Genomic DNA, 20,804 nt, shown 5'->3' with positions numbered 1-20,804 from the left:
AAACACAACTAAGATGTATATTTTGAGGCAGATATGAAACTCAAATTAAAGACTCAGCAACCAGGAAACACTTGAATCAGTGAGTAGTTCCTAACAGCAGCAGGATCAGCACCTTGGAGAGGGCCACGGCGCACTGTCTTGACTTCACCAAAGTGCTTAAATCCAAACACATGTTGGACACGTCACGTGAACCCTGGTCTCTAGAATAAAGTCAAGCACTTTATACAACCTTCTGTGGAGTACAAGAATTTTGTTAGGAAAGCATAAAAAAAATAATAATAAAACACTGCAGATAACAGCTACCTAACTACTCTTACTTGGTGTCCATCAATTCCTGGTGCTAAAAACAATAAACACAACTAAGATGGCTATTTTGACGCAGATATGAATCTCAAATTAAAGACTCAGCAACCAGGAAACGCTTGAATCAGTGAGTAGTTCCTATAATACTTCCTGGACTCGAAAAAAAAAAAATTACCAGTCAACATAATGCATGCAGCAAATTATCGTTCCTTCAAGATGTATTTCTTGATTTATACAATATATAAAGGCATGGCTGGATTAATCTATTAAAGTTCTGTGTGCAAAAATAATTCCCTGGCCCCTATTAACTCTCATTTTCTCTTCACCTCTGTGAATTTTTAACAGTATTTCTAAGCTGAATTCTTATGTGGCCCCAGGTTTGTTTGTGTTGTAGACTGAAGGAGGTGAGGTTTCAGCGTGCACCAAAGCACAATATTAGCTAAAACTTAGAACCAGATTTTGACATAGGGACCCTCTTCCAGACAGGGCCTGCAGATCAGGTAATATAGCTGGACTCACCTTTAAAGCAGGTTTGTATTATGTCAGTGGATATTTTTGCTTTAGTTGTGAAGATTCTCCCAAACAAAACTGCAATGAATAAAATTATCATTAAAATAAGCTGGGCCTCCTGGGGCCTCCTGGGATCCCAGAACAGTTGAATGCTTTGCCAAGCTGGTAATTTAGCATTGTATAAACATTTATTTTGAAGACAGGGTTGATTTTGTCTGAAATTGTAACATTTTACCAATGGTGGTGCATTCCCAGGTTTTTGAGTATAATGTTGTTATAACTGAAAGGAAAATGGATCGAAACTATAACACCAAGACCAAAGTTATAATAAATCAGAATTTAAGATAAAAGGAGCAGATGCACAAGAATGCATGGAATGATAAGTCCTAGGCTTTACCAACAACTTAATAGGGACACAATTCTCAATTACATAGCTTTGGCCTTAGTTGATATTTTAAAGATGTTTGATTTAATCTCCTCTGTCTTTTAGCCCCTCGCTGGTAAATGTAAACCCTGAAAACAGGAACACTGAGATTATGTGGGGATGTAAGTTTAAACTGTCATCTCTTCTTGGATCTGGTCCATCGAGTTTGAGTTAAGCCAAACAGAAGACTTTTAATTTAGCAGGAATTTAACTTCTTCTAACATCTCAATTTGAGTGAACATCGCCTTTTGTAGCACATCTTCATTCCTTTGTTTTATTCTTAACTGTGAATTATTCAGCTCAAGTATAAACAGTGAAGCACTTTCCCAGTAAGTGGGCTCTGGGGTTAAACTAGTTCTCAGTGAGCCTCTGAAAGTGAGCTGCAGTTTTATCTCAGCAAAAACAGATGAGACCAGGGCGCCATGCAGCTCCCTCCAAGAGCTGTCAACATGGCTTTGTTGAGTGATTCTTGCTCTCCACTGTCTCCACTGTCTGCCCTTGTGTAGCAAACAGTATGGACAGTGTCTTACGGAACCCCTCAGGTCTACTGTCTGTAAAACTTTGACATGCATACAGAACATGAAAATAGCCTTTCACGTGTGTTGACATAGTGCAGGGCAGCATAATACCTGATCTGACTAAGCTGCTGAGTGACTGTCTACACTTTAATACCAATGGCTTAGTCAGCTCACATCCTAATTTAAGAGATAGCCCTTGGTGACACTCTATCCAAAATGTATTTTGAGTATCAGACACTGATTCCCTGAAGTTTTGTCTATAAAAATCCTGTACTTTCATCCTTCAAGAAGAACAGCAGCTAGCCTAGACAGTATGCTGTGATGTCATTATATGGTGACAGCCACTCCCCCTCAGTAACTAATGGATTAATGCCATGGATTGTGGTTTAGACATTCATGTTACCCTGATAAACTCTAATAACTTTGATAATCCTCTTACTTTTAATCTAGCGCCATCAGGTCCACATTTAAATTTGTGCAGCACTTTGGTTTTATGATCAAATACCTTCAGAACTAATGTGTTTGTATTTAGTACTATCATGTTAAACTAAGCTGGTAAACATGGAAAATATTATACCTGCTTAACATCAGCATGTTGGCATTGTCATTGTGAGCATGTTCACATGCTTTCATTAGCTCTTCATTTTGCTGAATTTGGCAGTCATGCAGGCTTTAAACTGAAGTGAATGAGAGACGGAGTGAATATTTGCAAAGGCTGGGCATGTACTAGAAAAGTAAACTGGATTTTTGTTTTGTGCAGTATATGCATGTACTGTATTCCCTAAGCTTGGTTCTATTCATGTTAAGCAGCTACCATACACTGTTTTTTTTTTTTTAAACTTTTTCATGTTGTTCAGCCAAATACCACAAATAAAGGAGCTATTCTTTTTGCTGTCAGGAGGTCGCCATCGTGTTTTCTAGAGCTCATATGTGGAACATTTCTGCGTACGCAGACCCCTTGATTGTAGTATGTATAGTAGTGTTTCTGCTGCCCGCCTGCAAGCCTGCAAAATAAACAATAAAATGTTGTTGTCCGATTAGTCTGGAAATTAACAATGACAGAGAACCTTCATGTCATCATCTCCTTTTATTTTCAAAAATGAATGAAGATCAATCTTTAAGCAAAGTTGGATATAACTAATCATTTTGATTATCACCAACTGGACATCATAATTTTTATTTCTATTTATTAGCACATCAGAGAGCTCTCTCTCTCTCTCTATTTCTCTCTCTCTCTCTCTCAATTCAATTCATTCAATTCAATTCAATTCAATTCAATTCAATTCAATTCAATTCAATTCAATTCAGTGCGGTTTATTGGCATGGGTGTCAGGGGAACAATATTGCCAAAGCATCAGGGATACTACAATTTGATAATGAGATGAGAAAAAAGAATGCAATTCATAATGTAAAATAAAATAAATAAATAGATGAAAAAAAGCAAGAAAATAGCAAAAAAAACCCACTAAATATGTGTTTTGCCTGCATGTATGTATGTTCCATATATACACAAGGCTATGTCATTCTGTCACATTCAGATTCACAGTCATGATTTTGTTTTAATTACGTGTCCCTCACTTTGTGACATGCAGTCACATATTGTGCAGCTAAGTACGCTGCATATCCCTCTCCTAATAGAATCTGTTGCTTTCACTGTCTTCTAGCCTTGTGAAGTTTGGGATTAACAAATCAAATCTCTAAAAGTATTCCATTCTGATAATATTATATTTGTCACATTTGAAGAGGAACCAAAATTTAAGGTTTTTTTTATGTTAATTATCAATGGGTAATGGCCTAATTCTGCCCTGCATGCATTTGGATGTTTAATATGCATGTACAGAGGAAGAGGAAAGAGAACATAACACGGGATATATTGCAGGGGAAAAGGAGGATTGTTTCGATGCCATAAGTCAGAACAAGGTTGATGGTGTGGTTAAAACAGTGAGTGGGAATATTTAGACTCTGAGCAAAGCCAATTGAGTCTAATAATGAGATAAACATTGTCATCAACGTCCACATGAATATTAAAATCATCTACTATAATTACTTTATTTGTACTAAATACTTAACTTGATAAAAACTCTGAGCATTCACATAAAAATTCAGAGTATGGGCCAGGAGCGTGGTACACTATAACAAATAGAATAGGCTTTAAAGTTTTCCAAAATGGATGTGTAAGACAAAGAATCAGGCTTTCAAATGGGTTACAATTGAGTTTAGGTTTAGGGTTGATTATTAGGCTTGAATTGAAAATGGCTGCAACACCACCTCGTTGGCCAGTACCTTGGGGAATGTGAGTATTAATAGGAGTGGATTCATTTAGCTAACATATTCATCATGAAACAGCAGGGTTTCAGTGAGACTAAATATATCAATATGACGATCTGATATTAGGTAATTTACTTACTAATACAGCTAATGTTTAGTCCACATTTAATTCTCCTATTTTCTTGTATTTCTGCAGTAGGGGTCTTAATTTTTATTAGGTATTTGTGTACAACTCCTTTTCTGCTTATTTTTGAGTTAATTCATTTAGGTGGTCGGGGGGCAGACAAAGTCTCTATGGGGTTTTGGGTGGGTGACTGCTGTAGTTGAAGCACAGAGAAGCGTTAAGACCTGCAACTCTGCCTCCTGGTCTCAACTCTGGTCTATCATGGTTTTGGTCTACTAATAAACTCAGTCAGGTTTCTAGATATGAGAGCTGCTCCATCCAATGTGGGATGTATGCCGTCTCTCCTAATCAGAACAGGTCTTCCCCAAAAAGTCCACCAATTTTCTACAAAGCCCATGACGTTTTCTGGACACCACCTCAATAGCCAGCGGTTGAATGGTGACATGCGGCAATACATGTCATTGCTGGTCAGATTAGGCAGGGGCCCTGAGAAAACTACAGAGTCTGACATTGTCTTTGCATATGTACACACCGACTCACCATTAAGTTTTTCTGACCTCCGATTGACGTAATTCGGTGATAATGCTGCAAAACACCTTCCCCAGATTACTGCTCACATAAATTCCTTGCTAGTTCTTAAAGTAGAATTTATCTCGAAATAATACAGACATACACATAATCCACGTGATCATGATGTTGTTTTTTTTCTTACATCTTATTATCTGTTTGTATTCTCTCAGTATTTCAACACATTTTTTGTCTCAGGTCTGTGTGTGGCTGATGGTGTTTTAGGTTGGACTGCTGTCTTGATTTTTTTCTCACATTTTTGCAGTCCTTGTCTTACCACTCTTCCTTTATGGTTTTGGTTTGGTTGAAACAGTACAGAGAGGAATGTATTAATTAGATCAGTGATTTCAGGTGAAGTGATTACAATTTTAAATATAACTTCACCATCAGGAGTCCTTTTGTATTGATTATTTATTTTATGTAATTTACATCGCTCTGGTTTAGTTATTGTCTTATGTACAGTTGATTTTATAGGCTATAAACATTTATCTGGGAGTGATCTGATAGTGGGGTCTGTGGTCTGCCATTGAATGCACTGAGTCACATCAGTCAGTGATTGCATAGTTGACTACACTACTCCCAATAGCTGAACAATATGAGTCCCCTTTCAGCCTGTCATTAAGCATATGCTGACCCAAGGAGCGAGATGCACTGTGCTCTATCACCATTTGTTCACAACGTGGTTGTTATGTCTAGGAACTAACGGACTGCAATGTCTTCAAACACATTTTACTTTATTGCAGCTTGCACATGTCAACCTAGCTGTAGCATTACAACAAGCTCCTGTACAGCTAACTGCCATAAAAAACAGAGTTCTGTCACAGCAATTGCAGCCACAACAGTCGTGGCTCATGCACAATCCCCCAAGGTGGTACAAGGCAGTGCGAAATTGGGTGATCCCTTTGTCATCCAGAAGGCTGCAAAATCAGCTGAGGCGAACTCATTCGTAGTGATGCTGTTGGGTATTCCCCCAGCATTCCCCAATAAAGTCAGTGACAACCTCATTTGTGACTGAACCCATGGTGACCACTTCCAGCCACTTGGAATGGAGGCCATACACCACCAGAAGGAAGTGCAGATGTTATGGGAAACCATGGAACTCCCAAGAATGTCCGCTTGAATGTGCTCCTAAGTGGTGGCTGGCCACTGCAATGGCTGTAGAGGCAGTGGCAAAGGTGGGCTGGTTTTCCCATTGACGAGGCAGGCTTTGCAGTCTTTTACCAGGACTCCATGTCCCGGTCAATGCCTGGCCACCATTCAAGGCCCCTGCAGCACTGCCTCACCTTTACAATGCCCAAATGATATTTGTGAGCCATGGACAGGATACATTCCCACAGGCTGCTAGGGACCACCGTGTAGAGCCCCTGGGCCACACAGATGTCATTTCAGGAAACCTCCTCCCTCCAGGGCAAGCTCTCCCAGATGAAGGTACACCGTTGGCAGAAGGGGTAGGGGCAGTTTCCGAGGCCAGCTTGAGAACCTGGAGGGAGACTGCAGCCTGGAGTGGGGTGTATAGTACCTGGATGAGGTCCAGCTCTGTAAGGTCTGGGCCCAAGTTTGGTGCCGGACTGGGGGTGGCTCGAGAGAGCAGACTTGAGACTGCGTTCTCTCGGCCTGGGGATGAATTGCAGGGAGAAGCTGTACTGCTAGAACCTCTCTGACCAGTGGTGGATCCGCATTGGTTTGTGCCCCAACCCCAATGCCAGCAAGGCTGTGAGAGCCTGACTGTCAGTCCGCAGTGTGAAGGGCTGCCCATACAGGCATGGGTGCCAACTCTCAGATGGCCAAACACAGACCAATGCCTCCTGCTATCCCACTGAGTACTTCTGTTCAGCTGTGGTGAGTGAGGGAGAGGCATATGCAATGGGGCACTCGGTGTAAGCTGGGACAACACAGCAACAACTGCTGTGTTCATGGGGCTTAAGCTGGCGAACAGCTGCAGAGCAGGTGGGAGTCCATGTCCAGGATGCATTTTTTTTTAGCAGTTTGTGTAGTGGGGCTGTGGTTGCAGAATACTGCAGCAGGAAGTGCAGGTAGTTGGCTTTAATCCACAGGAAAGAAGCAAGCTGGTTTGAAAAGGTGGATTCAGGGATGCATTTCACTGCCTCCACATTAGAGTTGAATGGGCTGAGACCGTCAGCAGACAGATGAAAACCTACAAAATCAATGGTGGGTGCACTTGTCCCCTTTCAGTGTGAGATTGTTGCTGGTGGTGCTTGCCGGGTGCTTGTCATGGAAGCTATCACTGGCCAATGCACCAAAATGTCATCCAGACAGATCACCAGCGCAGGGATGCTTGCAAATACAGTGGAAATTATTTTCTGGAGGGGGCGGAGCTTATGTAGCGAAAAACCCCAGCGTGTGTCACTCGGGCTGTGAGATCAATGCATGGGCGCAGGTCCCTTGACCTTCTTTTGCCACCATCAGATTGGAGATCCAGTGTGACGCACTCGATTGTGCCGCATCCAGCAGCTTCTCCTGCTCAGCAGTTATGTCATCACACAGTGCACTGCAGGGGTTGGATGACTGGTTACACCTCAGGGTTAAGGAGAGGCTGTTGGTTAAAGGCCGTGAAGTTGCCTAGACCACTGAACAGAGAAGGCAAATGTTGTTACCATGATGGGCCCACGACCAGGATGGCACAGCCAGAATTGTCGATGAGGCAGAGCCCCAAGTCACATAACAAGACTATGCCCATTAGGTTGGCTCTGTGACAGGACACTTGGAAGGTGAATGACATAAGCGCCCTTGTCCCTTAGCGAACAGAGAAGGCTATTGTGCCCACAATGCCAATTTTGGAGTTGCCATAGCCATACAAATCTTCCACTTCGGTTGCAAGCTTCAACAGGGGGAAGAGCAATCGGACCGCGGACATGTTCAGCAATGACCGTGAAGCCCCTGTATCAAACACTAGCGGCAGGCACACCCTGTCCAACTCTACTGTGCACAACTTGAATGGCTGGAAAGGAGAGCTCACTGAATGGAGGGTAAGCAGCAGGGGTGAAGCAATAAACCCTGGCAAAGGGATTTTGTTTGCTACAGTGTTGATTCCCCTTTCCTTTAGCCAGGCAGTTTAGGCTGCAAGTGGGTTGTGGTGAGGAGCCACAATTACAACATGTCCGGCATGTCAGTGTATCCTGGTGCCCAGCAAAATTCTACTCTGGGCTCGTCACCTCGGGGCTTGACTGAGCAGGAGCTGGTCCTATGGTCTGCATCAGTAGCATAGGTGGTGAGGAGGAGGAGGCATCAACAGTTTCTCTCCAACTTTTAGGTTAGTAGTTTCTGGCCATTTGGTCCCTTATCAATTCATCCTCCAGGGTCCCAAACTTGTAGAGGCCAGCCAAACCCTTCAGGTTAGCTACATAATGGTGGACTGACTCACCCAGCAGCATGAAGCGACTCGCTGCACAGCGCCAGGAAGGGAGAGAGAGATGGAAATGAAAACCTCATCCTTGTTGCCAATGTTATGCCTAGAAAGTCACAGACTGCAACATCTTCAAACACACTTTATTGCATATAGCACATGTCAACCTAGCTGTAACGTAACAACAACCTCCTGTACAGCCAACTGTCGTAAAAACTGTCATGTGTCACCGCAGCTACAGCCAAAACAGTTGTGGTTAATACAGAAAAATAGTCTTGACTGCGTCTGTGGCTAGTGGTGGGGGTGGGGTGTATAGTGGACTGTCCAAACATGTCAGCCTCACATCCTGTTCTGACATTTAAATCTCCTTTCAGCAGGACATTGCCCTGGACTTTGTAATATCAGATTTATTTATGGAGATTTTCAAAAAGGTTTTTTAATTGCACATATGTACAGATCATAATCAAATTTGTCAATATTTTTGTTTAACTTAAGCCAGATGTGTGTTGTTGCTTTTTTAATAATTTTCAGATGAGATGATAAGAACTGAGACTGAATAGAGAGAACAAATTCTGCTGACTGTGGCAAGGAACTGTAATTCAAGTGAAATAATGGACCACTAAAATTATTATGTTTTTATTGTCATCATCCTCATACTTTTTAGACTGAATTTTAAACTGGAAAGTGATAGAAGGCACTGAAAATAACGAGAATATTTCCTTTAGAATTAGTACATATATATAATACAATATTTCAACCTGTGTGATGAGATCCCAAATAAGGCTCATTATGGGTTGAAAAATTGTTGGATCTTTAAGGGTATTGGAATAATTCTTCTTATGAACAATCCATTTAGGGCAAAAGACAGGCAGAGAGTGGACAAGAGTGACTCAGAAACACAGGGAGGAGAACAGAAAGAGTGGCAGACAGACTTCTGGTGGATAGAAGTATCTGTTATTTCTGAGAAATGTGAAGAAACAGAGAGACTTGGAAGGATGGTTTTGTCACTCAGCATTAAAATGTAATCATTAAAGGGCCCCTTTTTGTTGTAGATATGGAATAATTGTACAATGAAACAAAAAACACTGTTATAACTATATGAGTAGTAGAAAAATACATACATATAAACATACAAAAACAAATTATAGTAACGCAATTGTGAAGCACACAATAAAATCAGTCAAAATAATTTCCCATGATATGTTTTTTTCATCTGCTAAAAATCACAGATGGAGTTATTGATTACCATTTTATTACTACATTTTGGTATACAAATTAAAATCAAGAAATCATGCACATGCAAGTACCATTTATATAGTCACTAAATGCAAGTTAATCATCAGAACCTTTAAACCCCGTGAAAGTGTCATCAATGTACCTTTTTAAAAAAAAAAAAAATGTTGTAGTAAAGGGGTTCTTGTTGAATATATATCTTTCTTCGCATAAACCCATGAACAAACTGGCACAGTTAGGCGAGTGTGGCGACCCCATGCTCGACCCTAAGATTGCAGGTAATACTTGTCAAATACGAAGTAGTTAGATTTAAGGATAAACTCTGTGAGTGACATAAACAGTTCCTCTGGTAGGACATCTCTCCTAAGTAGGCTTAAGGGTTCAAACAGCGAGTTGTTACTTGTTACAATAGATCTACAGGGATGATTTTCCAAATTTTTGTGTATCTTTGTCAACAAGTAGAAAACAGGAGTAATAGGATGTGTCATTTTCAAAAATTCATATTGACTCATAGTTATCCACTTGTTCTCCAATGGATTGTTCAAAATTTCATCTCTCTCTCCCATGTAAGTCTCCACAGGAACGGTCTTTTTCTTCAATTTGGACAGGCGTGTTCCCCTTGTTACCTTGGTATGTGTCTGTGTCATGGTTTCTGGCTCTGGTATGTATCAGGTTTCCAAACAAGTATCCAGTTGTAAACAGTTCCTCTTCTATAATTCTCCACATCTTGTCGATACTTCTTTTTTTTTTGTAGGCCTTTAGTTCATCCTCAAAGCTTGCCAATTCTTCTTTAAGTTTGGTTTCTATCATAGTAAAATTGATGGTGTCCATACGATTCTTAGGCATTGTTTTCAATTCCTGTAACTCAGTGTCCGGCTTACTTTGTTAAGTAATCAGTAAAGTCAGATCTAATGAGCACTTGTTTTGAATCTGTTCCCACTTCTTTCTGGTCTTGATTGCCCAGAGTGAGTTTCTTATTCATTCTCAGTCCTCTGGGAATCTGTTTGTTGTGCCAGTACTGCACAGTCAGTATTAGCGATCAGGTGCTGGATGGTCACAGGAACATCTTCAGTCAAAATCCAAAATTAACCACCGCACACTGAAATTACTTCACTGTGACTTTATTAAGAGCGGACGTGTTTTACAAAGAGGAAAACCATGGGTCAGCTACTTCCCTCGAATTTATCAGCTTTGACAGAGTGTGACTCAATCCAAGAGGAGATAATTTGATTAACTAACTCTTAAGAAGAAAGGCATTTTGGATTCATGGATCGAACACAACTGAACCTTAAGGACTTAATGAAACACAGGATTTGAGTTCCTTTCTGTGATGTGAAAACATTAACTTAATCTCTCTCCACAGGTAATTTGGGCCCTTAGGTAGAGATGAGCAAATAGGTCCCTTGGCACCCACCCTTTCCATTTAGTGGTGTAGAGGGGGAGCTTTAGGACTGATAGTTTATCTTTTTGAAGAATTTTAGCTCTTCCTCTTCAGTCAGTTGTATACAGTTAACATTGTATAAAAAGTTGTAATTCTTGTAACCCACTAACTGTGTAATATGAACAAAGTCATGTTTTTTGATAAATGTAATTTTGTGTAATATTGTCATTTTCTTTGGAAAATGTTTACCTTTGAAAAAAAGACTGCGATAATTAGTCATGTGACCCATATGTATTTATCACACCTGTGAGGGCTCATGTAATTTTTCTGAGCGAACTTGAAGATGCTACGGGTGAAACGCTTTTTTTGCTCTTAATAAAGTCACAGTGAAGTTATTTCAGTGTGCAGTGGTAAACATAGGTTGTTTTAAGGCATCTGAACACATATAATTTTTGGGAGGACAGACCCAGATTAAAGTGAGTGCACCTAAATTGACAGCAATAATCCATCATTGAACAGTTGAAGTAGGAAGTGGGTCTGTAAACCGTGATGAGTGTTTACAATTGACAGTTTGGGTAATTTTACCATTCACTTTTCTCTTCTAAATAAATTTGTCTAATCTGGGCACATTTTCAAACTTTTCTGACTGCTGATGTTTCTGACCATCAGACTTATTTTTAGTAATTATAGTAATTTAATAAGCAGCTGCATTCCCAGGTGACAAAATTTGTTACCAATAGAAATCAAAGTCAAAACCATGAAGATAGGTTATAATATACTACAATTTTCCTTTGATTTCAGTTTTCGCATTGTTTTCCACTGTACTGGTTTTTTTGGGAGTAATGGTTATTTTTTGTAGTTTGTTATTTGTTTTTTGATTTTCCCAAATATTGTATTTATTTGCAGACTTAAATAAATATAAAAATTTGAGGAGATTTTGGCAGATAGATATTTTAGGACAGTACTTGATAAGGTCCACATAAATGTTGACACTATTGTTTAGTTCCACGTGCAACTTTAACAAACTTTTTTTTTTTTTGTTGAGATTTTTTAGTTCTGCTGTTTTTCAATTTTTAGGCAAAATATGGGGCAAAAGTAGAGTTAAATGAATGGATGGGTGCATGGAGCTCTCAGCAGTGTAGCTGTGAAAAGTCAGCCTGTGAGCATTGCAGCTTTCCGCCTCACAGGCTCAGAAGAGTCTGGCTCTGTTCACAGCTTCAACACTTATCTCCCCTGAGCAGGTGTGTGTGTGCACGCGGGCAAACATGGATTTATGTGACTTGTTTTTCTCAGCATTCAGATGTGTGTTTGTGCATTTTCAAATGTGGATTTGTGTGTGCGCGAGCGAATGTATTGGGAATTTGTGTGTGCTGTTTCTCCAAGATTGCTTGTGTGTGCACATTTATATGTAGATTATATACATATTCTGTATCTGCGGATGTGCATGTGTGCATTTTTTTGTTAATATGGTAAATATTATGCATATGGAAGTGTTTTAATGTGAGTTTTATGGAGAAGAAATTGTGATGAATGCTGAGAGGTTGCCTTTCCTCTTATCAAAGTGGAAGTGGAAGAAGCTGAGGCAGAAACATAAACAAGGTGAATGAGAGGAAAAAAAGGCTGGACAACACTACACTTTTCAAAACGACATCCCTCTCATCTGCTTTTTCTCCTTAAATAAAATTCCATTTTATTAGCCGTTACCATTTTCTCAGTGGACAATGCAGCACCGTACTGTGTCAGGAAAGTCAAGGTACTATTGACTAGAACATCTGGGTGCTGCTTCACACCGAGCCGTGTGAAGGGCAGGAGAGCCTCTTGAACAACTTACTCCAGATATACGTATGCTCTACAATTCTAACTCCCACTGCTGATGGAAAACTCCAAGCGCTGATGTTGTCATTTATCATTCTCACTATTATACACAGCTCCACCACTATGGTGTTTATTGTTTGAAGTAAAATTGATTGTAGTGCTGGATAAGAGTCATCTAAGTAATTTAAAGGGAAATTCTGATGTGAATAATTTATTGATGGCTTACAATACATATTGAGCTCATCATCCAAAAAAAAATCTCCCTGATTTAGCCATTATTCTCTCCTTACCTGAATTGCCAGTTTCATCTGTGCTGCAGTCCGTTTTGCCACTGACTCCCTGTGATATGGCTCCTGATACACACACAGTCACCAACTGCTTCTTTTCACTTGCCACTAGGCACAGTAGTTAGCTACTGTGCCTAGTGCTCAATTAATTCTGTAATCCTGTCATGTCCTGATTCATTTTTTTTAAGTCAGAAATTTGTTCAAAATATATTAAACTTTTTAATTTAAACATTGGTAAAGAGTTTTAAGGGAGGTTAACCTGTGCAGAAGTTCAGTCTTTAAAACTTTTGTAAAATATTTTCTTGTGTAGCAAAAAAATTGTTGATGGAAGAAACAACCAGACAGGATACAGGTCGGATACATTTTTGGCAAATGGCAAATAAAATAAAATTCCTGAAAAAACAAGGTACTTCAAATTGCTGTTAAAATAGTGTAAATCATCACTGTTTAGCAATGTTGTCTGAAATTGTCTAATCCACCCAGAGATACTTAAGGGATATCTACCATTATAAAAAAATAATTAGAAAAGTAGTTCACTTGAATGGGAAAGTGGTCTCAGACTTTTGGACCCCACTCCTAGCTGATATTTTGTTCTTGGAGATCCAGATCACCTTCATATAATGGACTGATTTATCCCTAGAGGTGTTCATCTCATGAAGGAACAAGTTTTTAACCCAGTCCTCAAACTCAGCTGAGTGAATTGAATCATCTGTGTCACTGAGCAAAACAGTATCTTTTTACATTGTACTCCTCTCAATAGTGACTGTAACAACTGGCATTCGACAGCCATCTTAACTGTGATATGTAGGATATTAATATGATGTGATAACTCTGCAGCAGATGGTTGCTGAGCTAATAGGAGACTGTTCTCCAAAGACCAACAACAGAATCGGTGTTTCTGCAAGTTCCCCAAAAAAACATTATATTCAAGTGACAGTGCACTCTAGGTGCTGCAGGAAATATGAATCTTGTCCATCCTGAGCATAGGAGGAAGTAGTATGAAGATGTTATAAAGCAACAAACTCCATGTAGAGAGAAGGTGGGGGTGGATGAAAGGGTCAACAAAACACTGAACTTTAAATGGGACATATTATGCTTTTTGTGATTTGCATGCTGCTGTTGGCACTGACAATGAACCCCAGGAATGACACCTTAGGAACGTGGAAGTCACATTTCTCAGACTTGATGAAAAGTTGATTCTCTAGGAGTTTTTGGAGAACACACCACATTTGTTACACATGTTCCTGCTGAGACACAGAAAAGATCAGAATGTCATCCAAGTAGAGAAAAACAAATGTATTGATCATATCCCAGAACACATCATTTACAAGGGCTTAGAAACCTGCTGGAGCAGTGGTCAAAACAAAAAGGTATAAATAGGTATTCATAGTGGCCACTAGTTCAATTAAAGGATGTCTTCCACTTATCCCCCTCCCTAATGTGCCCCAGATGATTAGCATTCCTGTGGTTTAATTTACAAAAAACAGTGGCACCCTGTAACACTTCGAATGCAGAAGAGGTGAGTGGGAGAGGGTACCTGTTTTTTTTTTAACAGTGATGTCAATAAGACCCTGATGGTTGATATAGGGATGGAGGGATTTATCTTTCTTGTTCATGAAGAAGAAGCCTCGCCTTGCCGCTGACAAGGAGGGGAAGATTATGCCTGCTGCCAAAGAATCACTGATGTATTTCTTTATGACTTTGGTTTCAGGTGCGGACAGGGACTACAGCCAGCCTTTGGAGGGTGACTTGCCTGTAAGGAGGTCAGTGGCATGGGTTGACAACTCTTTCCAATAACCTTACTTTCATTGGCACTCACACAGAAACCAGAGAAAAATACAGTTGGTATCAGAAAATATTCTTATAAATAATGTGGTTAAAGAAACGTTTTGGCACAAGTGTGGCAGTTTTGAGTCAGCTACATGCTTCCTGTAAACACATGGGCATCTCCACAATTAGCTAATTGAAGCTGGCATAGATATATATAGACATAATATACAGCTTAAGATGAATAAGTCCGAGCATAGATGATAGACACACCAGTATATCATATCTGTTTAGTCAAACATTTTGCCAGAAATAATGTTATATTTGATGGTTCTACAAAACCTCAGATCATTAGTGGATATTCAGCATAGAAGCTACAGTGTGGTTAAGGTGTGTTTAGGCCTTAGCAACTAAAACTTTGTGTATAAAATGGAGACTCCAGGGGCCTCATTTATCAAAGTATGTGTAGAACAATGCATGTGAAGGAAGTAAATTGCCATTTATGTGCATGCACAATTTTATTCAATGACCAGTGATAAATCTCACCCTTTCTACATCCATCTGTTCGAACAGGCTTATTTACATACAGCCCCAGAATGCAAAATATGGTCAATCACATCCCTTTGAAAGTCTTAGTAGTCTTAATGTAGAGTTACTTGATGTTGACAAAAGTAGCAAAAGGGGAAACATAAAGATGAAAAACATCACAGACAATGAGGTAGGGTTAAAAAATGATGCTTTTAGCATCTTGGGAGCAGGACTCACGGAAAGCTACCTACCATGCATCGGGGCTACAGACTCATAAACATAAGTCCCCTGCAAATGTTTCTCCATTGTTACTGGTGTTATTGTATTCTCTTTCTGCTGTTTCCATACTGAGACCACCACAGTTATAAATTAAATTCCATTAAGCCAAACTGTTTAAATTTAAAGAGGTACAGCACAATTGTTTTTTTTTGGAGAAGTAAACTAAATGATATGACTGTACTGTGATGAAACACATCATGACTGGTGTTAATATTGACATTTCTTACCAAATCTATTAAATTGGCATTTCATGGGTTGAATATGGCTTAACATAACATCTACTGTTTTAAATCATCCTGAACCTTGCAAAGCCAATGCTGACATAGAGTCAACCATTTGGGACTTATATACGTCATTAAATTTTCATTAAAAAAAAGAACAAGACCCTCTAATCATGTATCGAATGGGGCATTTGGGAAGTTCAGTTACCCCAGTCAGTACATACTTAGCTTTACAATTTATTCGAAAATTAACTAACATCAGCTTTCTAATTAATGTTACATTACCACTCAGAGACTCCAGTAATGCCGAGGTGGTGGTTGCAGATGGCAGCAGGTTCCTTAATAGCAACACACTGCTATGTACATTTGCAATCTGCATTTTTTCAGAGAGTATGATTCTAAGTACGTGTTTGTCTTCGAGAGCTCTGGCTTTGGGCAAATTGATACGGCTTGAGATCACCATGGTCCTATACCACACTACTGCCCGTTTCAGGGGATTGTGAAGGGATCTGGATTCTGAAGTCCTCCGCCTCAAAAGAGCCCTCTATGGAACAAGAACAAGAACAAATTTTAAAAAAACTAATCAGCAGGCAGAGATATCCTTATTTTTTAATCCCAGGTACAGGTCAAGATCCAAACCCTGGATATTACACATGATACCACTCTCATGTCTGTGTGCTGTGTGTTAACCAGCAGCTGGCTAATTTAGTTTAGCACAAAGACACAGTCTGCAAAATCCACCAGCCTGAGCCTGTTTTCTAGGGATAATGGGCTGGTTATGGTGATGAACCATGATATACTGGTTTCTGTCATTTAAATAAGATAATGGCTTCTTTCATTATATCATTATAAGTATTCTTTCTAGTAAAAGCCTGGTGATCAGTGGAGCCAGTCCCTGAAAGCAGCATGACAAAGGCAAAAAAAAAAAAAAAGTATTTACATGTACTGGCATCAAGTTTATCAGGGATCTACCGCTCACTGTTTAGTGTATGCGGTTGAAGTTGTGTGTGTGTGTGTGTGTGTGTGTGTCCGTGTGTCTGGTGTGTTTGGTTGTGTGCTTGTATGTGTGTGTGTGTGTGTGTGTGTGTGTGTGTGTGTGTGTGTGTGTGTGTGTGTGTGTGTGTGTGTGTGTGTGTGTGTGTGTGTGTCTGTGTGTGTGCGTGCGTGCGAGAGTGCATGTTTTATGTTTATGGTGTTCTTAGGGTATTTCTTTTTAGAGACATGTTTTATTGAAGGAATCAAACATCTCCCTCTTTCTCTGTTCCCCAAGCCCACTACATCACCATGGCAACTGGACCAATCAGCTTCACTGAATATGCCAGATAAGGCCTACTTGGAAGACTAAAAAAATCCCTCCATACCTCTCCTCCCTCCATCCAACTCTCATTTTTTTCTCATCCTCTCATCCTCTTTCCTCCTTTCACTCTCTCCATGCAGTTTCGTCTATGCTGTACACATCTCACTATTCTTTCTTCATCTCATCCTTCCCTACATGGCTCTCCCTCCTCCTACCTCATACCCTCTCATCCTCTTTCTCCTCGTCTGCTTTACTTCCTTCTCCACTCCTCTCCATTTCGCTTTCTTCCCCTTTTATTGCATTAAACATATCTCCCTCTTCCTTTTTTCTTTCTCTTCCCTTCCTTCATTGGATTAAAAAGACACACCCAGGCATTGTGCAAAAATATTTCTCTCCATGGCAGAGGGCCCATAGTGAGATATGAGTACTGGCATGCTGCTGACACTCACCATCTGTCCCCGAGACATACGGCGCCACAGAGAGTGAAAGAGAGAGAGAGAGAGAGAGAGAGAGAGAGAGAGATAGGAAAAGGAGAACAATGCAGGCTAACGAGAGGCCGCCAAGACAGCCCTAATGATTTCTGCCTTTCACTTTGCATTCATGCTTCAAGGACAAAACTGTTCTACTTACAGTATATGAGGCAAGGCTTTAAATTTGGCACTGAAAAAACACCTCTTATTCTTACACAGATATGGGAATTAAAATGAACAAATGAACACCAGCGTAGTGGTGTTGGCGGTTGCATGCTTGCCAGCTGTAACAGTGTTGGATGTTGGAATGTGATCATTTTTTGATGCTAGGTCCAACCACTGGATGCAGGTGATCAAACATTTGCCTTTCAGTTCAAAAATGAGAATTCAGTCACTCATAACCCTGGTACTAAATCAGCTGACTTAGGACCAGACCTGTTTTTTTTCAGCCCAGTAAAACCCTTGTGCTTAAAACTACAATTTTCCAATTCATGCAAGTTGAGTGTAATTTTTAAATGTGTTTTGCTTCTCTTCTATTGGCCTGTTGATTTCAGTTCATTTTGATACACTATCAAAATCAACTCAACACTGATGCACTATAGTGAAACACACAGCTCCACTGCTTTTCTTTAAAGTGACTTCATTTTAGAATTTTAATCATATTAAAATGGCTAAATGGTTAAAATGGCATGCTGAAATAAAGGTCTGATGACAAAGCTTCATCATCCAGCTGCCACAGAATTCATAAACTCAACAGGGAATACAAATAATTATCAGACATGAATGTTGTTCTGCTGACTTCAGAGTGGATGACATTTTTAGCTACGCTAAGTCAAGTCAAATTTACTTTTATAGCAAAAGTTAAAGTTAAGTTAAACAAAAGTTAATAGGGCACTTTTCATATAGAGCAGTTCTAGACTGTACTCTTTATAAATTTATTAACATTCCCCCATGAGCAAGCACTTGCAAGCACTACACAACAGTACAGAAATACAGAAAACATTATATGGAGACATGAGTCCACTTTCTAGAGAACAACAGACGTAGCATCTCAGTTTGCTTCAGTGTATACCGAGATGGAGATGATGCTGAGAGCAAAGAGAGACAGTAAGAGAGAAAGGAGAGGGGACACTGCTGCTATATCACTGGATCAACAAGAACACCAGCCTCTGAAACAACAGACGGCAGCTGTTGGTGGAGCTGTAACACATGATAAACTCTCCACAACATGAACAGTAGTCAGAATGATGCAGTGATGCAGTGGATGAAGCTATATGTGTGATGAGCCATCCTGATTTCAGTGCTCACTGAAAGGTTCACAGTAAAGTTGATAATGTTGTTCATCCATCTGAGCTATAGTGGGTGAGTCAAAAAACGTGGTACTTTTCACAGAGCAGTCTTTCCAATCACAACTACTCGTAGGCGGGACATCTGTCCTGCTCACCAATCCAACACAGCTAAATCATAATCACAGTGAGTTATAAATGTGTTTTGGCAGGAGAAGCTCTGAATTTTAAGGTGAGTGTATCACGTGAACATTTTATTTTGAAAATGTTAACATTTTGGTAAAATATTACAGAAGAGAACATTTGGCTGAATGCTTTGGGAAATAACTAAGAGAAGGTGTACACTGATAGTAATTTGGCTCATACATATAAAACTACTGGTATGGCCCTTTAAGATTTTGATCATATCAACCCCAGTTCAGTTTCATAAAATGCATGCACATGCTCCAATGTTCACATTCAGAATGTTACCTCATTAGCACTTTTTTGATGAAATAGTTCAAGAAAAAAAGGAGCCAAAAGAACTTAACTCAGCAAATGAAGCAGGAACCAGGGAATAGACTACATAACATCAATGAACATTAAAAGAAATGGTCATCCTGCATCCTAATATTGATAATAGTGACACCCAGACTGTGCACATTCATTTGGTTTGATCTGATTCATAATTCAATAATGTTTCTGATTTATGCAGGTAAACTTAGAAAAAGCGACATTCTAGGAAACAGTTCATTCAGTTTGATTAAAAATCGCAGAACAATTTACTGTCTTTACTGTCCTGTCATCACAGTTCTATCAGGGTTGACTGTTTCCCAAAATCCTTTTCTTAGTATTTTTCATCAAAACCATAAGGTTACCGGGGCAACAACTGTAGGCAACATCTTTTAAACAATGTGATAAAAGTGCTGCCAGATGCACTGTAGTTTTAAATACAATACATGTAGATGTGTCTGTGATAACTAATATGATACGGTAGAACAGAATTAAAACTCTTCATATAAAGTTGGTAGTTTAAAGTGATGTGACTGAAAACCAGATTTTTTTTCATGGGTAATTCCTATTTAATAAAACAAGTGAAAGTTTAAAACTGCATTTGCTTCATTCCCAGTTTGTGAGTAGTTATTGTTGCATGTAAACAGCTAAACTTAACTGATTCTGGAAGTAGTATAGATAGCAAAATACTGTGCAACTTACAAAACACTACAACATTTTTTTTAATTTTGCTTTTAATGGATTGATTGTATTATTGTGTTATTAATAACTAAAAATGTGGTTATTTTATGGATCATTGTGTTGAGAAATGAAATGGGGCACCATTAGGCATGGAAAACATGGGACCTGTTGGTTTCTCAACAGGCTAATGTATGTCCAAAAAATAAATTCCACTTAAAAAGAGAGATCATTTGACTTTGGACTGCTAAATATTGAAATTAGTAATTCTGCACATCCTGGGCCTGATAAAAAATATTAGTTTCCTCATAGGCAAAGCTCATTCAATTTCTAAACTATTTTACCTCCTGTTTTTAAAGTGGATGAGAATGGCAAGCATGATTGGCCACAACTTTCACCAGCCTGTAACACACCATCTGATAATTCTTCCTTCTGTCACATTATATTCAAGTGTGCCTCTGGTACATAGTGCATCTAAGCTGTAAACTGTAAATATGTGAATTATATTTCCTGTGTTCCAAATTAATAGTCTTTGAAGAACATCATTTGGGCTGGCTCATGAGGCTTCCACTAGAGTTAGCCTCTGCCAGTCAGCCTTCTCTTTCTTAACAGGGACAAGCACAATAAATAGGATTTAGTCTAATATAAAGGATGTTTTCCTGGTAACTGTTGTGATATGTGTGTTCATGCAAATGAAAAAAAACAACAATGGAGGAGCTGAGCTTAAATCATATGCCTGCTAACATGGACTATGGCAAAGTAACATGTTCCATCTAGCATAGATTTAGGACACAACATAACCAGTGAGCAACACAGTATACTGTTTTTTTATGTGCATTTACAGAACAGATAAGGAAACCCCCTCTAAAAACTTTCTGAGAACATGCAATGTAAAGTGTTTTAACGTCTAAAGTGTTTTAACGTCCTGTAAAAACAAATATTTTTATTATTAGGATATTATGACACATTTCTTTAACTCTTCGACCCAAAAT

Source organism: Xiphias gladius, chromosome 6 (assembly GCF_016859285.1).
Source record: "Xiphias gladius isolate SHS-SW01 ecotype Sanya breed wild chromosome 6, ASM1685928v1, whole genome shotgun sequence".
Lineage (NCBI taxonomy): Eukaryota > Metazoa > Chordata > Actinopteri > Istiophoriformes > Xiphiidae > Xiphias > Xiphias gladius.
This window is presented reverse-complemented; position numbering follows the sequence as displayed.